This window comes from Cupressus sempervirens, chromosome 1 (assembly GCF_028749045.1).
Source record: "Cupressus sempervirens isolate cs-2001-9-10 chromosome 1, ASM2874904v1, whole genome shotgun sequence".
In the NCBI taxonomy this organism is placed as follows: Eukaryota; Viridiplantae; Streptophyta; class Pinopsida; order Cupressales; family Cupressaceae; genus Cupressus; species Cupressus sempervirens.
This window is the reverse complement of record NC_143118.1, coordinates 450,064,504-450,082,554: the sequence shown is the minus strand read 5'-3', so window position 1 is coordinate 450,082,554 and position 18,051 is coordinate 450,064,504.

Below are 18,051 nucleotides of genomic sequence, written 5' to 3'. Positions count from 1 at the left end.
CCAAGTCCATGGGATTTATAGTCACCTACTCAAAAGAATCTTTTATCCCTCTCTAAGGATCTCCTATCCTTCTTCTGAGGATCTCTTATCCTTCTCCTAGAGATCTTCTATCCTTTTCTTGAGGCTTGTCCACCTAGCTATTAAGATAACCTAGCAATGTAGGCTTTCAATATCTAATACACTGGTAAGAAAGTATTAGAAAGGTTTTGACTTGATAAAGATTGCAACTCTAACCTTGTAGATTTCATATCACTCTTCAGTTCTTTTCTTTTCTTGGCTTTTCTTCCTCGCAGTGCTGACACCTTGTCCACCCTTCAAGATCTATCTCCTTGAGTTCTTCCACTCATTATGCCAATGCACTCTATGGTCACTTGATCAACTCAGAGTCTTGATGCTTTGTGGTTACTCCTCACTGTGTCCTCTTCTTAACACTTCACACTAGCCTTTGCTTGGCTTCTTCACATGACCACACTTATGACCAACTCACTCTCCTCTCTCTTTGATCTCTGATCTGTGACTCCTTATAAAGAAGTTATATTCTTCATTTCCCACTCAAATCTTCCTGCTCATCAATTTGAATTGATTTGAGAAAATGATATTGTTTTCCCTCCAAACTATTTCTTCTAGAAAATCCATCAGTATTTTCCTTGAATTGGTTTGCATGGTTTACATAAAATTTTGTGGCATCTACTCATCATCCTTATCATCCAACTAATTCACAAAACTCAATGTAACAAACTTATCATTACTAATCTGGAAAATCTTTTGACTTTAACAAATAATGTAGCAACTCAACGTCATTGGTTTACTGATGCTCAACATTAATTGAGTTACTTAGCTTCTACTGCTATTTACTAATGCTCAGCACTATCTAGTTCTAGATTGCTCAACATCCACTATATTTCCTGGTTACTCAGCTCCTATAGAATTCTTGTGTTACTTGACACCTATTAACTTCCTATGTTACTCAACACCTGAATGATCTTGCTCGGCACCTAAAGAATTGCTTGGCACACACTAAAGTTGAACTTGCTTAGCTTCAACTGAGAATTTTTTTGACTTCAACTAGCTTTCTTAGCTCTCACAAATGAACTTAGTTATGCTTTACAAATGACTTAGTTAAACTTTGCATTTTGAGTGTATTTGATTGTGTCCATTCCCTGTGTCTTAGAGTATGTCATCAATACATTATTTCATCATTTTCTTAGTTGATCCTTATACTTCATTAAAACATCATAACTTCAACCTTTCTTGAGGTGTTCTAGTTACATCTTGTTGATTAACTCCTCCTTGTTAATCAACTAAGTGATAGTATTTGAATCACTTAAAAAATTGTCATTCATGTAGTTAGCAAGTTTGACATCAATGAAAAAACAATGATTGAAAGCATTCTTTACCAATTCCATCATTCTTCATTCAAAGATCTTTTCAATCATTTCCAACAATCTCCCTCTTTGGCATTGATGGAAAACCAAACTGATCAATTGATTGAGTTGATCAACTTAGTTACCACCAAAATTACATACCAAACAGAAAACTTGTTGTCATTACATATCTTCCTTTTTGTATCATGTCTCCCTCTTTTTCTGATACAAACTAAATCCTTTGTTCTACTTCTCCCTCTTGACTACTACATCCTTACTCTGTATTCCTGATCCTTCCTTCATAGTTGCTTGCTAATTAATTTCTTATCTCTTCTGAATCTCCCTCTTTCATCTCTCCTTTCATACATTCTCATACATCTTCATATCTTTACCTTTCATTGATTAGTTTCTCATAAATCTCCCTCTTTAACATAAATGCCAAAGATGTAGCATCTTCATCATGCTAAATATAAGCTTTGCATCTCATGTTTTCTCCCTCTGTCACCATGCTTGTGACTAATCTAGAGTTTTTGCTCCTGTTAATATCCTCTACATCATTCTTCTAATATTTCAATGATCTACTCCTGTTGATGTAGGGTAGCTTCTTTGTTGCTTTAGACTACTTGAGATAGGGGCTTTACCCCCAACTTGCCTCTAAGATATTCATAAGTATCCTTGGGCAATGGTTTGATGAAGATATCTGCAATTTGTTCCTTTGTGTGAATGTACTCCATCTTCACTTGTTTGTCTCCTACCAATTCTCTGACATAGTGATACTTGATTGCAATATACTTGGTTTTTGCATGCATTACTGGATTCTTGGATATGTTTATAGTACTTATATTATCACAATATAGTTTCACAGGTTTGGTTACCTCTTCTTTCATTCCTTTCAATAGATGTTTGAGCCACACAATGGTTGTGCGATTGACTACTGTTGCCACATATTTTTCTTCTACAGTGGACTGAGATGTGCATGTTTGTTTCTTGCTAGTCCAAGTAACTAGCCTTTTACCTAAGAATAATTCTCCTCCACTTGTGCTTTTCCTGTCATCAATGTTGCCTCCCCAATCTATGTTTGTGTATGCATTGAGCTCAAACTTCTCATTCTTTTTGTACTATAGGCCAAAATCATCAATTCCTTTGAGATACCTCATTATCCTTTTTACTGCCATGAGATGATTCTCTCTAGGATTAGCAGAGAATCTAGCCACTATTCCAACTACTAATGTTATGTTTGGTCTACTATGTACAACATATTGTAGTTTTGCAATCATGGATTTGTACATTGTTTGATTGACTTCAACTGATTCATCATTTTTGGATAGCTTATGTCCTATTTCCATTGGTGTGCTAATAGGTTTGGAGTCTTCCAATCCAAATTTTTTGAGTATCTCTTTGATGTACTTTGATTGTGTCATGAATATACCATGTTTTAGTTGATGTACTTGCAATCCAACAAAGAACTTGATTTCTCCAAACATAAAAATCTCAAAATCATGGTTCATTTTGTCAACAAAACTTTTGTAAAGTGCTTATTTTCCTCCAAAAATTATGTCATCCACAAATATTTCAAATACAAGGACATCCTTACCTTCTTCTAATTTGATGTACATGTTGTTGTTATCATCAATTCTTTCAAATCCTATTTGCACTAGATACCTATGAAGTCTTTCATACCAAGCTCTAGGGGCTTGCTTTAATCCATATAGAGCCTTATGCAATTTACATACCTTGTTTTTGTTATTTTCATCAACAAATTCTTTTGGTTTCTCTATGTAGACTTCCTCTTTAAGTATACCATTTAGAAATGCGGACTTAGCATCCATTTGATAGACTTTAAATCCTTTAAAGGCTGCATATGCCAGTAAGGTCCTTACTCCTTCCATTCTGGCAACTAGAGAAAAAGTTTCTCCATAGTCTAGTCCTTCTTCTTGTGCATACCTTTTACAAACTAGTCTTGCCTTGTTCCTTGTGATTCCACCATTCTCATCTAACTTGTTTCTAAACACCCACTTGGTTCCAATTATATTCTTGTTAGCTGGTCTTGAGACTCAGGTCCATGTCTTGTTCTTTTCAATTTGTTTTATTTCTTCTTTCATAGCATTGTACCAATCCTCATCTTTTATGGCTTCACTTACTATTTTTGATTATATTTTGCTAAGAAGACATGTCTCACTTCTGAGTCTATTCCTTGTCATTGGTCCTGCCTCTTTGTTTCCAATAATTTGATCTACAAGATGATGTCTTCTTACATACTTTTTCAATATTGGTTCTTTCCTTGTTTGCATGTTTTCTCTTTCAGAATTTGAATCTTTATGTGTATTTTCATTAGATATTTCTTCATTTCCTTCATGTTGACAGTTCTCAAAATCTGAATGAACATCCTCTATATTATGCAGCTTGGCTTCTAAATGTGTCTATTGCTCAGTATTCACTGTCTATGACTCGACAGATACTGGATTTTGTTGCTGATTGTCATTTTGAGTTGCAACTTCACAATTATTAGGTATACCTTCATAAAAGTATAAAAACGTTTTGTATTCTTCTACTTTCTTGGTGTTCTCAACACTTTGAACTTCTGCAAGCTCATCAAATTTCACATTTGTGCTTTCTACTACGTTGTTAGTGTTAACATTCAAGCACTTATAAGCTTTACTTCTAGTAGAATAACCAAGAAATGTGCCTTCCTCACTCTTTGCATCAAACTTTCCATTTCTAGACTCTTTATAAATATAGCATTTGTATCCAAATATTTTGAAATGTTTTACATTAGGAGAATTCCCATACCATAATTCAAAAGGTGTTGCATTTGTACCTTTCTTGACTTGAACTCTTTTGAGTGCGTAGACTGCAATACTTATAGCTTATCTCTAGTACTTGAGTGCAATATTTTTCTCCATCATTAAGGTCCTAGCATAGTCAATAACTAATCTATTCCTTCTCTCTGCTATACCATTCTAAGGTGGAGTCCTAGGTGTTGATGTTTGCCTTTTGATTCCTCTTTCATTATAGAATTCTTCAAATTCTCTTGATGTGAATTCACCTCCTTTATCAGATCTGAGACATTTTAGGCTCTTCCTAGTTTCTTTCTCAATTCTAGCCAAGTACCATTTGAACATTTGGAACACATTTGATTTTTTTTTAGGAATATGATTTTCATCATCCTTGAATAGTCATCTACAAATAGCATTATGTATTTGTCACCTTTGTAGCTTTGCACTTCAATAAAACCACATAAGTCAGTATGAACTAGCTCTAATAATTCATGAGAAGTATAAGCTTTGCTTTTGAAAGTTGACTTGGTCATCTTCCCTAGTTGGCATTGTTTGCACATGGTGTTATCAGGCTTCTTCAACTTTGGTAGACCTCTGACTTTCTTCATTTTTTTGATGCTTATCAAATTTTCAAAATTTACATGACATAGCCACTTGTGCCATAACCATACATCATCAATTTGAACAATGAGACAAGAAGCATCTTCCATGTCTAGGTAGAAAAAATTACTCCTAGTTTGGTCACCTTCTCCTATTAGACTTCCTTGAGAATCATAGATCTTGGAAACTCCATTTTCAAATTCAACCTTAAATCCTATTTTTCCTAACTGTGAAACACTTAACAAGTTATAATTCAAGCCTTCAACATAGTATACATTATCACATGATATCTTTTTAGTAAGCTTGATACTACCTTTCCCTTTGATCTGACATGGTGAATTGTTACCAAATCTAACACTATTTCCTTCATATTGAATAAAGGTAATGAACTTACTTTTATCTCTAGTCATGTGATGAGAGCATCTACTATCTATGATCCATTTGTTATTCTTGTTCATGCAGGTTACCAGGGCAGTTGCTTCATCTTCATTTGATTCATCTTTCATAGCCACATAGACTACTTCATCATCATTCTCGTCAGAGTCTTCTTCAATAATGTAGCATCTTTTTCCTTTACGTCTATAGTCCTTGTTGTCCTATTTATTGTTCTTGAGGTTGCTTCCATCCTTGTAATTTTTCTTTTGTGTGCAACTGGCTACAATGTGACCAACTTCATTACTATTGAAACAAATGATTGACAAACTTCAATAGGACCACATAAGTCAGTATGAACTAGCTCTAATACTTCATTAGAAGTATAAGCCTTACTTTTGAAAGTTGACTTGGTCATCTTCCCTAGTTGGCATTGTTTGCACATGGTGTTATCAGGTTTCTTCAACTTTGGTGGACCTCTGACTTTCTTCATTTTGCTGATGCTTATCAAATTGTCAAAATTTACATAACATAGCCTCTTGTGCCATAATCATACATCATCAATTTGAACAATGAGACAAGAAGTATATTCCATGTCTAGGTAGAACAAATTACTCCTAGTTTGGTCACCTTTTCCTAGTAGACTTCCTTGAGAATCATAGATCTTGGCAACTCCATTTTCAAATTAAACCTTACATCCTATTTTGCCTAACTATGAGACACTTAACAAGTTATAATTTAGGCCTTCAACATAGTATGCATTATCACATGATATCTTTTCAGTAAGCTTGATACTATCTTTCCCTTTGATCTGACATGGTGCATTGTTACCAAATCTAACACTATTTCCTTTTTATTGAATCAAGGTAATGAACTTACTTTTATCTCTAGTCATGTGATGAGAGCATCCACTATCTATGATCCATTTGTTATTCTTGTTCATTCAAGTTACCAAGGTAGTTGCTTCATCTTCATCTGATTCATCTTTCATAGCCACATAGACTACTTCATCATCATTCTCGTCAGAGTCTTCTTCAATAATGTAGCATCTTTTGCCTTTACCTTTGTAGTCCTTGTTGTCCTGTTTATTGTTCTTCAGGTTGCCTCCATCCTTGTAATTTTTCTTTTGTGTGCATTTGGCTACAATGTGACCAATTTTATTACAATTGAAACAAATGATTGGCAACTTACCTTTGAATTTGCCTCTTCCTCTGTGAAATCTTCTTGCTAGTAATGCCTCCAATTGGTCTACATCATCTTCATCAGTGTTGTTGTCACTAGATACATACTTTCCTTCTCCACTCTTTTTCTTTGTTTGCACCTCCTCATTGTCTTTTATTTTCGTCTTGGCTTTGAATGTAGATTCAAAGTTTTCTAGCTTGTAGTTGTCAAATTTTGATAGCTCAAAGGCAGCGAGTCTTCCAATTATTCCTTCAAATGACAATGTGTTGCTTGGTACACACCTTAGCTCTTGGATGGCTGATACTCTTATAGCATAGATAGGAAGAAAAGTTCTCAAGATTTGCTACATACTATTTCTTTTGATAACTATCCTCCTAGAGTTCTTATGGCACTTACCACTTCTTTCATCCTTGCACCATCTTGAGCACCATTCTCTCCTTCTTCTATTTTCTTGTCATCAAACTTTTCTCTTAGGCTCTCTCTTTTGGCTCTCTTGACATTATCATCTCCTCCATAGATGTTTGATAATGTTTTGCACATCTGATGTGCAATACCACATTCTTTGATGTCATCATACTCGGCATAGCTTAGTGCTAAAGCAATATCTAACATTGCTTGATTGTGCTCCTTCTTCTTGTTCATGTCTTTTGCAGTGAGGGGTCCTACAGGGTCTACATGATCAACTATTATTGAGGTCTATGCATAGTCACCTTTTAATCAAAGGTGCAACTTCATCAAACTTTGCCATGCAACAAAGTTGTCTTTGTTTAGCTTGGGAACTTCTCTCTTGAGCATCCTGATCTTCTTGCTACTAGTACCTTGAAACAAGTCAACAGTGGGCTCTAATACCAATTGTTAGAATTCTTTTAGAATAACTAAGAGGGGGGGTGAATCAGTTATTCAAGGTCCAATAATATCCAATACAAATTTTTTAATAAAACAAGGGTGAATCAGAAGTGCTAGCCTTTTTACTTTCTTTTCAAATCCTAAATGGCATATAATTGAAATTATCATGAAAAGTAAACATGCATCACACCATAACAAAAAGGATTTTGGTGGCCCAGAAACCCTCTAAGAATAAGAAGGTAAAATTTGGGTGGGGATGATACCCACAAAATTACTGCACAATATATTTCAACCACTTTTGATGGTTTGCCTTCTTAAAGGCTTTACACACTATCAAATGTGACCCTATTAAATGATTTCTACACCCTGTTAGGAGTGTGCCCTATTAGAGGACTTAAGAACATTCAACTTAGAATGCCACCCTATTAAAGGATTTACATAGATTTGTTAGGCCCACCCAAGTCCATGGGATTTACAGTCACCTACTCAAAAGGATCTTTTATCCCTCTCTAAGGATCTCCTATCCTTCTCCCAAGGATCTCTTATCCTTCTCATAGGGATCTTCTATCATTTTCCTAAGGCTTGTCCACCTAGCTATTAAGCTAACCTAGCAATGTAGGATTTCAATGTCTAATACAATGGTAAGAAACTATTAGAAAGGTTTTGACTTGATAAAGATTGCAACTCTAACCTTGCAGATTTTAGATCACTCTTCAGTTCTTTTCTTTTCTTGGCTTTTCTTCCTTGCAGTGCTGACACCTTGTCCACCCTTCAAGATCTGTCTCCTTGAGTTCTTCCACTCATTATGCCAATGCACTCTATGGTCACTTGATCAACTCAGAGTCTTGATTCTTTGTGCTTACTCCTCACTATGTCCTCTTCTTAAAACTTCACACTAGCCTTCTCTTGGCTTCTTCACATGACCACACTTATGACCAACTCACTCTCCTCTCTCTTTGATCTTTGATCTGTGACTCCTTATAACAAAGTTATATTCTTCATTTCTTGCTCAAATCTTTCTGCTCATCAATTTGAATTGATCTAAGAAAATGATATTGTTTTCCCTCAAAATTGTTTCTTCTAGAAAATTCATCAATATTCACCTTGAATTGGTTTTCATGGTTTACATAAAATTCTATGACATCTACTCATCATCCTTATCATCCAACTAATTCACAAAATTCAATGTAACAAACTTATCGTTACTGATCTAGCGAATCTTTTGACTTTAACAAATAATGTAGCAACTCGGCATCATTGGTTTACTAATGCTATGCTTTAACTAAGTTACTCAACTTCTACTACTATTTACTGATGCTTGGCACTATCTAGTTCTGGATTGCTCAACATCCACTATGTTTCCTAGTTACTCAGCTCCTATAGAATTCCTATGTTACTTAGCACCTGTTAACTTCTTGTGTTACTTGGCACCTGAATGATTTTTCTTGGCATCTAAAGAATTGTTCAGCACACACTGAAGTTGAACTTGCTCGACTTCAATTGAGAATTTTCCTAGCTTCAACTAGCTTGCTCGGCTCTCACAAATGAACTTAGTTATGCTTTACAAATGACTTAATTAAACCTTGCATTTTGAGTGTATCTAAGTGTGTCCACTCCTTGTGTCTTAGAGTATGTCATCAGTACATTATTTCATCATTGTCTTAGCTGATCCTTATACTTCATTACAACATCATAACTTCAACCTTTCTCTAGGTGTTCTAGTTACATCTTGTTGATTAACTCCTCCTTGTCAATCAACCAAGTGATAGTATTTGTATCACTTAAGAAATTGTCATTCTTGTTGTTAGCAAGTTTGACATCAATGAAAAAACAATGATCGAAAGCATTCTTTACCAATTCCATCATTCTTCATTCAAAGATCTTTTCAATCATTTCCAACAATCATTTTTTCAGGATTCCTTCCTATCTATGAAAGAGGCCATTACCATTATCATTCAGTCTAAGTGTGAGAAAAAGAGATAAGGTAATCAAAAACTTAACTACCAACAATTTACAACCAAATTTTTAGTTATTTTCATGTCATTTTTAGATAAGATATTTGATATAGCATTTTGATTTTTCTTGTGCAAACACGTAGTGAACCATGTATTGCATCAAAAAGGCTTAGTTTGATGATCTAGAATAATCATAGATGTTGATAGATATATACATATGTAGTTATGGTCATTACATGATATTGATATAAATTCAACTTTTTTATTGTATATATTCAACATTTGTATTGTGCACATTTGTCATTTGTATTGTACACATTCTGCATTTATATACATTTGATATTTGTATTGTACCTATGATATGTGATATCTTTTCGTAACTATATGATTGATATGCCATGATATTATTCATTTTAATATACATTAAACTTGGATTTATATCCAACTTGTTCATCAAGTGCATACAAAGTTGTATTTCAACTTACTTTCTTGCAATTATTCAAAAATGTGAATGTTCATTTTTTAATATTAAAATGTAACATGTTTATCAAATTTAGTGTACCATGTAATCAAACTCATATGTGACTTATTTTTATATAATAATAAATACAAAGTAAAAATATGTAATGATTTATGTTTTTGTGTCAAATTATTAAAATTAGACACTTATTTTGATGTATTTCTAGAAGTCCTTATCTTGTGGTTTGACCCCCATTTGGCATGCATACTTAAGAAAACATGAGAAAGGATCAACCAAGGGAAATAGGCGGTCTTATAAATTTAAAAAAAAATCTTTTTAGGTGTCCTAAGATGTGTAGGTATTAGTTCAAAAAGGTTTTGTAAGCATTTTTCAAAACTTTGTTAGAGTAAATGGTTCTTTTTCATTTCACTATTATAATTAGTTCACTTAGGTGAACCATTAAATTAGAAGGAATTATTTGTTTTGGATTTTTGCATTACCAACATATTTTTGAATCATCCTTTTGACTCAAATACCCTAAGATATGGTTCAATCCAATTTGGACACCACCCTTCTAGATTATAGGTGGATGGTAGGTGGTTGATTCTATTAGGACTCTACTTCCTCCAAGTTGAGGTACTTGTTCAAGTCTCCTCCTAGCTCTTGCCTATATAAATAGGCTAACTATTTTCATTTCATATCTTAGATATATATCAAATATATCATATAATACATTACAAAATATTGATGTTATTATGGCTTTGAACATTTACATCAAAAATTTGGTCTCATATAATTATTATCTCAATTTCATTTCATGTTGTTTGATCTAACTCTTTCATTAGATTCTAGTTTATATATTTGTTTTCACAAATTCTAACATGTATCAGAGTAGTTATTGAAAGATTATATTACTCTAATGGTCTTAGAAAATTGTGCATGCTTTTCTCTTACATTTCTATGTGAACTAGAGAATCTGAAAGGATTTATGAAGACCCATTAATATCTTTTTCATATATATTATTTTTCTTGATCTAGTGATTGCACCACTTTGAAGGATTTAGAGCTTGAGGATAATGTTCAGATAGAGATTTTTTTTTCTAATAGTGGGAAACACCTACCTATGATGTCCTACATCAAGCAGGCCCACACCAAATGGGACCCACATCAAGTCAGACCCACCTCCAACTAGCCCATATTAAGTGGGCCTACCTCTAACAATGCCCACCTTCTTGTGGGGACCTCTTACAATTCCTATCCAATCCTAAATTTTACAATTTTTGAAGCATCATTTGTGCTCATACAGACATTGTTTCAATTTCTATTTTTTTTAAAGTGCATGAATTTTTTGTTTACTTCTCAAATTTTCTATCAATTATGGTATATATGGGTAGATATAGTACTTTAGGAATTTGGTCAAAATTGGTCTAATTTGGTACTTATACTTTATTAGATCCTTGAGTGATCTAGTGTCATAATTGTATGAGACTCTTATTGCTTCGTATTTGAAGTTGTAATCATCAAAATCAAAGGTCCACTTCATTCCATTTTGGCAAGTCAAAATTGTACAACACTAAGTATAAATTTCCAAAATCATCATATTTTTGGGGGGTTAGGGGTTAGGGGGTGATCGATTAAGAGCATTTCGGGGGGTGTCTTGTGTGTTTACTTCTCTTTATAACTTGTGATATTTCAATTTAGTATCATGGTTATCTTGCATGCCCACTATTAACCTCACATAATTATCCTCCATGGAAAGAAAAAATATGGAGCATATTAATGATAAATGGTTTGAATCATTATGTTTATGTACAAACTAAAGCATCGGTTAAAGATAACATTTCTCCTAAAGAAAAAAGGGCTTGGAATTTTAAAAAAAATCTCTAGGTCATTTAAGAAAATATGTCCATGATGATATCCTATATCATATCTCAACCATGGAAAAACCACAAGAAGCTTGGGATAAACTAGCAAACTTGTATGGTAAAAATGATGAGCAAACGGGATACCAAATTGAAGCTGATCTTCACAAAGTGGATCCTAAGATCTTTGATAAAATTTGAGACTACATCAATGAAACCAATAATTATGGAGAACAAATTAAGGATTGTGCTAATCCCATGAAGGATGACAAGTTGATCCATTTGTTGATGACAAATCTTCCTCCTAAATTTGAATCTTTTGTTTCAAGTTATAATGCTAACAACTTAACCATGGGAGGTTCCTTCTCTAAGCCTTAATTTGAATGATTTATACAAATGATGGTCTTAGAAAAAGAAAAAATTATGTTTGTGGGATTTCCAAGTCATCAAAATATAAGTCATTAGTGGCTAATCAAGGAAATCAAGATGAAAAGAAGAAAAAGTAGTGGAAGACCAAAACACAATCTATCACACAACAAGAGAAAAAATAATATATCTCCTCAATCTAGGACTATAACAAAGAGAAATTTAACAAGAGTGAATTTCTCACTTGTGTGTATTGCAAGAAGAATGAACATGAAGAACATAATTGTTACAAGAAGAGTATAGATGATCTCACGAATATTCTTAAGAAGAATCAAATAAATTTACCTTCAAGAATGAATACTTTATCCTCTTCTTCTCATTCATATTTTGATGAAGGAAAGGATCACAAAAATGGTAACAAGGGAAAAGGTCAAGCCTTAATACTTACTTCAGGTCATGATTCAAGGAGATGGACTCTAGATTTAGGAGATTCTCATCTTATGGCATCTTTATAGTCTTTGTATTCTTCATTTAAGCTTTTTCATGCACCACCTATTTATTGGAAATATGGTTAGATAGATTTTTTTATTGTTGTCATTTATGGCAACATGTATGTAACATTTAATTTATGCTTTTAGAGATAGAAAATTGTCTAAGTGTTAGAGAGTTTGTAGTAGCATAGAGAAAAAATGTGATGTGTATGGACAAATAATTGAGAGTTATCTTATGTGAAGTTGAGGAAAGCTCTTTGATAGTGTCATGATGACATGTACCAATGCATCGGTGTGTATGCATAGTATGGCATGAGATATGGTTGAAATACCAGTATGAGTATTTAATAGAGTAGGACAAAGCATAACAAAGAATTATATTGTATGACTTGAGGAATTATTTTGGTCACAAAATAATTACTAAGTCATGATGAGCTGGCTATATGGATATTATTCCATAAGTTATTTTATATTTTGTCAAGCGTGTGAAAGCATAAAGGCTGATTAAGTAGTGAATTATGAATTTGAGAGGTATAAGTAAAGATCTTACCTTGTGAAGATAAGTGTGTGATATATGATGATCTGAGTGACATATGTATGATCTATGTGATACATATGATTTATATGAAGTCGATGAGATGATATGTGAACTACATCTGATGTATGATTAGAGAAAATGCAAAATACAATAGACATAAAGTATTGTATTATATCTATTCTTGTGAAGAACTGAATTGTATTATTGCATGTTAGGGCAATGGGCTCTTCTTTCATACATTGTATTTGATCCACCAAATCCTAATAGGGACTAGTATTGAAGCAACTCCTAATAGGTTTGAGGCTTCTAACAAGGACTCGAGACACTATATGTACTTCATAGACTCCTAACAGGGTCAATATCCTTAATAGGATCCTATTATTTAGTGAATCATCTAGTGGATATCATCCCCATTAGGGTTATCCCTTGGCCAAGGTTTCCCTAGTTAACAAATAATGGTGTTATGAGTTCTCTATGTGTATGGTCATATTTATTGTTCAACATTGTTGGTTTACTTTCATATGTAAGTCATAAATTAACTAACAATATTTAATTGTGGGAAAAAGTTTGTAGAATATTGAATATTGATTCACAGTCAACCCCTCTTAGTATTATCTATTTCTAACAATTGGTATCAGATCCTAGTCAGTCATAAGAAGTTTAAGAGTAAGATCCTTGAAGATATGGAATAGTTGAAGAAAAACCTTAAAGAAGCTCTTGAGAAGATTGACCTTCTTTTTGAAGAAAGAAATAACATGAAAGATAGATATGAAGATGCAAAAGTTTTCATTGGTAACTTGAAAGACAAGATTGATGATCTAAAATATGGCAAGGAATCAATTGCACAAACTAGTGATAATGATGAAGTAGGAAATCTCCAACAAAAAAAAAGATTTTGAAACACAAATTGAAAATATTGAACCTAAACTAAAAATTGAGAATGTAGACCTTAGATCCTAGTTAAGTGAAGTTACATCTAAACTAAATACTATCAAGATTGAACATGAAGAATTAGAAAAGTACAATAACATTGTGAAAGGAGAATTGACACAAGTTAAGCAACACTTAGAGAAACTTTATTCTAATATTGAGAAGATAGATGAACAAATATTTCACCAAAGAACTTGTTATGAAAAGACAAGACTTGGATATCTAATTGGAGAAAAAACAACCAAGAAAGTTAAAATTTGAAGAGAATGATATCCAGTTATTGAATCCTTTAAGGAATCTGATCTTAGTAAGGTAGAACCAAGAACATCCGCTGAAGTATCAAAGGAAGTTGAATTATTTAATTTCTCAGTGAAACATGATGAATCTAAGAAAACAAAGCAAGTTGATAAATCTAAGCAAGATGAACCACCCAAGGAAGTAAGACATAAGTTTAGAGGTAGATGCTTCATATGTAATGAAGTTGGACATATGAAAAGAGATTGTACAAGTAAGTCTTTTGAACCCATTACTAATTTCTATTGTTATAATTGTCATGGTTATGGACATAAAGTAATAGAATGTAAGAAACCTAAGTCTGATGGTAATAATGCAAATAGTAGAATGTTTAGGAATACTAACCCTATAGGTAATGGAAGAGGTAGATCATAGAGAAAATCCAATGATGGTGAGAAATCTAATGGAGAAAAGAATTAGTTTGTGTGTTACAAGTGTAACAATCTCAGACACATTACAAGGAATTGTAGAGCACCTAAGAATCAGAATGGAACAAATCAAAGAAGGAATGCACCTGTATGTCAGTTATATAATAACTTTAGAAACACAAAAAGATATTATAGAATGGAAAATAGTAACTTTAATAGGAATCTTAACAATAAAAGGAACAACAGAAGTGACAAAAGGAATGATAATGATAGTGAAAATAGTTAGAAGGAAGTAATTAATGAACATGTTGATGAATTCAAGGAAGCATTTGTCATAGTTAAGGATCAAGAAAGCTCTTATATAGTTTTGGAGAAACATTATTTCAATGCACCTAATAAGATATTTAAGTCAGATTTTTTGTGACTCATCCTACCTAAATTAAGCAATTTTAGAAGAGGTAGTGCATCAGTTGGTCAAAACTGATGTTAGAGAAAGAGTTGTAAGTTGCATAGTTAAAAGAAGGTAAAGGACATAGAGAGAAATCTATGGTCAAGTGTAGAAGTCTAGATATGATCTCAATGAGTAGGAATTTAGAAAACAATCTTATTGGCAAAAAAATAGTATTTGAATTTGTGGTAGATACACATTTAATGTGTAGTGAGATTTGAAATGATTTAAGGATCACAAACAAGATTGTGTGTACCATTTGTTCATGCAAAGTGTTTTAAGTGAATTGAAGAGTGATTGGGTAGTGAATTGAAGTGTGAAGAGAATTTTGTCAAGCACAAACTTGCAAAAGCCTTAAAAATGCAATTTAAGGTATTTTCTAGAGCTAAAGCTAAGTTTTTCAGTGAATATAGTAGAATTGTAATGGCTAGTTAGACCATCTATGATGTGAGTGATATACTATGATATGTGTTCAAGAAACATCCATTTGTTTCACTTTTGGATGACCTATTGGGTGCATTTTTGCAAGTTCCTAAGAATGTGCTTCATGTTGAGGATATTAGAAGCTATATCCACTATAAGATTGGAAGTATAGGTGATGAAGAAATTCATAAAGATTTAGGAACCATGTGTAATAATGACCTATCTTTGAAATCTAAGTATGCATGACTAAGTGAGTTGAATCTAGTGAAGTATATGTTTTACATAGATGTTGATAATCATGATTGGACCTAAATTATTCTAAGTAGGGTACACGATGATTGTAATGCCTTTCCAAGGAATCCAAAAGAAATTAACCTAAAGTTTCACTAAGTTTGCCAAACATATTTTTAAAAGATAATAACTTAACAAAAATCAATATAATATAGCAAAAGAATTAACATACACATATACACATACCATAGAACATATTACAATTCTTAACGGTCCCATGACATTGAGTCACATTTAAGTTTAATTAATATTAAATCTAACACATAAAAATTCCATATCATAGAATAACTACAAGTATGAATCCACTTAAATAATATACAATTATAGGATGCCACTTAGCATTAAACAAAATGCACAATCATCCACTATATAAGTCATAGAGTATGATAGGCTAAAATAATATACATCATGAAATAGATTACATCATCTTGTAAGATCTATGAAATAAAATAAAATACACTTAGAGTATAACCATCCAGCATAGAAATACAAGATTAGATAAAAAAGAACATCGGTACAAACACATCTAGCAATGACATCTAACAGTAAGATCTTATTGGTATAAGAGAAATTACTACCACCCAACCTTGTGGAATCTAGAAAGGTCCACTCCCACCACATTGAGGAGATAAACTCAAGTACCAAATAGGATAAAAAACTCAAAAGATCAAAACCAACATCTAGGTTCAAGGAATCACCTGAAGGTAAACTATCTCAAAGGGTACCAAGATGCAAGTATCAACTAATCCTACAAGCAACACAAACACATAGGGAATCTACTATGCAAGTGGGCAAGTGTCATCACATGAGCCAACTTTAAGGTTACTTAGTCTCGTATTTTAATACTCCAGACCCCCTAGTGTCTCTATGGGGCATCAACATCCTTTAATACAGATAAGGCATACTAACAAGGTAGCTCTAAGGTTACCACGATAGTTTTTTAATACTATAGCCCCCTAGTGACTTTCTATGGTACCGATATCTTATTAATTCATTTTAAACCCATTTAATTAAATGTTATCAATTATTAAAATAACCTACAATGGGTTACCCATCAGCCTCTTTAGGGCCTCGACCTCCATTGCAAGCCACTTCTTAACATGACATACAGATAACCTACTCTAAGCTCAACAAAGGAAAAATATCTCAAATGACCATAAACCACACATCAGTTCTTAAACAAGCAACTAGAAAGCACTAAAATATTACTGATCATAATCACAGATTTTAACAATATGATCACTGATCCAAAATCAAGTACACATAAACAAAATCCATGTCACATGACATCACCAAAAAAAAATCAATTATCACCTCAGTCCTATACAAGCAATTGGAAAGCAATCCAAAGATAACTGATCAAAGACTCAAAGGTGATATCAAGAAAGACACATCATCCACCTCAGTTCTACACAAGAACTAGAAAGCACATCAAAACATCTGATCAAACTCATCATAGCACACACATGACACATCACCATGGTTAGGTATAAAAGATCATAATTGAAACATCATCATGACATCACAGAATAAAACTCCCAAGCCTCTGGTAAACATTTTGACTACTCAAAGCTAAGTCAACCCTGAAACCCAACATCAATAAACTACATGTCATAAAGAGTAAATACAAAAGTCACTTTCATAATTCAAAAGGTTTTGAAAACACCAAGGTTTAATTTTTACTTATAGGTTTTCAAGTTCTCATTCTCATCTTCAAGTATTGTAGTTCATAATGTTTTTGATCTCAATCAGGGTTTACATTTTCATTTTGTTTTATGTCATACATTCGCTAAAGTTCTCAAATCCACATGAGTCTCACCACTCAAAAACATAAAATTTCGATATACAATCAAGGTTTCAATTTCAATTTCTCTAGTTATTAGATTCACCATGGTTTTTGAGTTCACTAGAATCCTAGATGATTCAAACCAATTCATATAAACTTGTTTCAACATTGATTCATAGTTCAATTCGTTATCAAACATAAGAGTTCATTAACCATACACATTACAATTTTTGTCTTATCAAAGTAAGATAATTACTAAGGTTTTGTATCATAAAAATCCCCTAGTGTTATAAATCATTTTCATATAAAAATTGCATTGACAAACAAAATTCCAATTTAACCAATTTTTCCAACTTCACAAATCATACTTTATTGTACAATTTCATTTTAATAATAATTTAATTAAAGACTTTGATTAAATAATATTACAATTAAAATCAATAATCATTAAATTATTAAAGATATTAGTTATTTTTATTTATTAATAAAATAATCTCACATTAAATTATTAATAAAATAACGATTAAAATTATTATTATTATTATGAATTCAATATTTACCAAAATACATTTATTAAATTATTTAAAATTTTAATAAATTAAAAAAAATAAAATTTAAAATAACATATATAAAAAAATGTTTATGATGGCTAGCTGGCCTGGCAGCAACGCTATTGTAGCAGTAGTACATAGTAGTAT